This window comes from Amphibalanus amphitrite, unplaced genomic scaffold (assembly GCF_019059575.1).
Source record: "Amphibalanus amphitrite isolate SeventyFive unplaced genomic scaffold, NRLGWU_Aamphi_draft 000422F_arrow, whole genome shotgun sequence".
Taxonomy (NCBI): Eukaryota; Metazoa; Arthropoda; class Thecostraca; order Balanomorpha; family Balanidae; genus Amphibalanus; species Amphibalanus amphitrite.
The window spans coordinates 530,764-534,568 of NW_024881916.1; the positions used below are offsets into that span (position 1 = coordinate 530,764).

Genomic DNA, 3,805 nt, shown 5'->3' on the forward strand with positions numbered 1-3,805 from the left:
CTCAATCACGACAAACATTGCGCAGATGAAACATATCTTGACGCAAATATTCTGCTGAGGTCGTAGTTTGGCATGAGTTTGATTGCGTCATAACAATAATAAGACTGTGAGACTAACAAGTAAGATGTGTTTTATGACGTCAAAATTACATCATTTTTACCTTGTTTATGAAAATGTATAATGCACTAGATCAAACCACGTCGAATGTTTTTGGCAAGGTATATTGGTTTTCGGGACATTTGAAAGTTGAATTAAGGGCCGCCGCGGTCCGCGGATATATTTATTATTCATAGGCATCGTGGATTGTTGCGTGGTGCTCATGGGGCATCAGTTGGTGATTGATAACATTTTGCTTTGATTTCTGATTGCTGATGATTTAAATTCTATGATGGTTTACTGTGCGGAACCTTCGTGTAGAAATGGGTCCGGGAGAAGAAACAACCAGGCGCCCGGCACCAAATATCACGAGTTCCCTGCGGATGAAGTGATGGCAAGGCGATGGTGGCAGATCATAAAAAGAGGGGAGCCATTCCCGAAGAACTTCCGCCAGTATTGTTTGTGTTCTTTGCATTTTGTAACTGCTGACTATGAAAGAGGCCTCAGGTCAGAACTGCTTAAGTTGCCTCCGCAGTATTCTGCCATGAAGCTGCTACCTACATCAGTCCCATCCAGGAACCTGACTCGTCCTCCAAGGTAAAGGCCTCACCTGACTACACTGCATGCGGTTTTCGCGGGTTTGCGGGTTTTGCGTAGTACCTACTGTTGTAGTAAAAACAATGTTTTTGTGATATGTTTTGGTATTATATTTAAGTTAATATAAGAGTTTTATTAACTTTTGTATATAGCTAATGTTAAAGTTAAATTATTTATTACTTTTGTTTCTAGATCGATATTTCGCAAAACATGCAAGCCCGCAAAAAACGCATGCAGAAAACGCATAGGTAGAGTAGCCAGGCCTTAAGTGTGCCCATCAGATATTTATGAGTTTACCTATCGGTTGAATAGCAAATCTGTATACACTTTACGGACAGCTCGCTTTTCAGCTGTCCGGATTGGTGAATAACCCATTTTTGAGGGACCTTTTTTAAATGAGTTTCCCACCAGCTGGGACAGGGATGAAGTTGCTCAGCTCAGACCAGATCAGATGGATAGTTGGGTATAGTCAAAATTACCCCATTTTGCCTTTTTTGTTATAAGGAAAGCTCAGCTGAACAAACAACTTAATTTTGAACTTCTTGTTAGCTCTGAGTTACCAGCTAGAATAGACATCATTAATGTCACGTATTTAGCAGTAAGGGTTTGTTACTAAAGTCGGTTATTTTTACAGAGTCACAACACCAAGGAGTGGTGCTGCTACACAGAGGTGGAGAGGAAGATGAGTCAAGGCAGGTGCAAGAAGAAGGAGAACAAGCAGCTCCCAAAGACTCATCACTCCAAGCAGAAGAATGCCTGCATTCAGATGCATCTGTACAGACGAAGTGTGAGCCTTAAAAGTACGTCGTATCTTATTTAACTTATTTCAGATACATTTCAAGTATGTTATTTATGTACACATGTCTATGACTTTACTAGAAAATAGGTGCAGTTTGAAAGATAAATTTAATTCCTGTCATTGCCCAATATTGGTGGAAGATTGGTTAAGAATATCCTCCTCCAGCTCAGTGTTACTATAAAGTCAGGAATAAAAATTGGTAATTGCTTTATAGCACAGTACCTGTGGATTGTAGAATATTAGTTACAATCAGTACTCACCCACATGAATGAAACACACACCTGCACCCATGCCCCCCCCCCCCCCCCACCCACCCATGCTCACATGAATAGCTGATAGCACCCATGATAGCTAAAGTTACTTCTGTATTTTGAAATCCCTTTCTTGTTCTGATGATCCTTTTGTCCTAACAGGTGTACCAGATGCCCAGCACTTGAGGCTGAACTGGCAAGCCTGAAGAGCAAACTGGCAGAGGCCGAGGACGTCCCTGTCCCATGCCGAGGACGTCCCTGTCCAGGCACTGTGGACGCGGCTGCGCAGTGTTGGAGACATGACTGTTCCCACCGAGTCTTTCTTGGAACTGTGCAGGGAGCTCGAGACCTGTTTCTGTGCCTACCATGCGATGCACCCCGATGGGCTCAGTCGAGAGCGCGGCGTCATCCGCAACGCCACCCGTATGATGGCCGAGAAATATTCGCGGGGCGTGCAGTGTGCCAAAATCCTGAAAGTGTTCGTTCGTGTGCGAACCTTTATCCGCCTGCGAACAGTGAACTCGACTCGACGTGCGGAGACGCTGTCAAGCGGAAGGTGCGGAAGCTGCGTCACCACGCACAGTAAACAGATTGGCAGAGGCACACATCATTCATTACATCACGATATTATTTATTGATCTCTTGAGCCTTTCTTTTTTGTAACAGCTGGGTAGTCGTTCAGTTTGTGCCTGAATCGAGTTTCCAGACCTTCTGCTAGCTACCGTCTCCACACGGCGAACTGGGTCCAATTTGTGACTTGTGCTCGAAAATGCGTCCGTGTACAGTGAGGGCGGAAATGATGTGATGTCGCTTAGGAGCCTTAATTGTTCTCGACCGTGTCGTGATGTATCGTTTTCATGATTCATTTTCCTTAAACTAGCTTGACTGTTAGCTGGCAACGTGCCATTTTATGTTGCACACATCTGCGATGATCGACGGCCAGCGCCTGCTGGCGGCACCGCTGCCGCCGCCCAGCGCCGCCACCTGCGGTAGAGGCTGTCCCCGACGCTCCCCGACGCTCACGCCGAAGGCGCCTCGCGCGGCGTCGCCTCCAAGTTCGGTGGGGCGCAATCTCTTACCGCGGGCGAGGGGACAATTGAGCTTCATGTTGCACAGTATTTGTTGATTTCCGTTATTGTCCGCAACAATTGTCTCAAGGGAGAGATGTGATGTCGTCTGATGTAAGATGATATGTGATGTGATGGAGATGTGATTCCGTGTACCCACTAACCCCTCCCCTCGCTGAATACAGCTCTGTTCCTGATAACTTTTCTATAATGCGCATTGTGATAATCGATAATTATCGGACTAATTCAGTGACTTAATAACGACAAAGACCAGATCAATTGGATGCAAAAATATTGCGTGTGTTCGTGTTTTAGATGCAACAAACGAAGGGCTTGTTATGCCGTACGAGCTAACGTGTAGTTATCGAGCGTAATACCTGTACATATACAATACCTGTACAGGTACAAGGCATTAAAAATACTTGTGTCATATATATATATATATATATATATATTTATATGTAACGTATTGCGGCGGCGCCCAATACGTTAATGCGAACTCGATGCCTAAACACGAACGCTGGGCGCCGCCGTCTCTCCGCTATCATAAAAGATACCGAGGGGATGTCCAACCCTGCTTTCGGCATCCGGGCCCTGTTTCACCGGTGATAGCAGCACGCTACTATCAAATTGCGCGAGCTGACGTAATGTGATGAGGTCACACTAATGACGTTTCGTGTAATCCGTGAGCTGCGTTTGGAACAGAGTTGCTGTCTCGTTGGATTGCGTTTGATACATTTGTTTGATCGCACGGCCGTGAAGATGTTAGCAGCAGTATTTGATGACATCACACAGATTGACGGCGCCATGGTTTGTTGATGTTTCCATGGAAACCCAATTTGACACGTGTGATAGCAGCGTGCTGCTATCACCGGTGAAACACTGGGCCCCGGAAAATCGGGGAGAATTAACCGGGACCGGGATCAGCGAGAATTATCGGGGATCACGTTCGGTATCGCGACAACGAGACATGCTGAAGATAGGCGCTCACCAAT

At 45.7% G+C, this 3,805-nt stretch overlaps 1 long non-coding RNA gene across 1 annotated transcript; it reads left to right on the forward strand.

The window, feature by feature from the left end:
• The first annotated feature begins 229 nt into the window (after positions 1 to 229).
• Positions 230 to 3,010, forward strand: LOC122391124. The gene is made up of 3 exons (XR_006258281.1): positions 230 to 693; positions 1,328 to 1,493; positions 1,906 to 3,010. It is a non-coding gene; the product is annotated as an uncharacterized LOC122391124 (long non-coding RNA).
• The last annotated feature ends 795 nt before the right edge of the window (positions 3,011 to 3,805 follow it).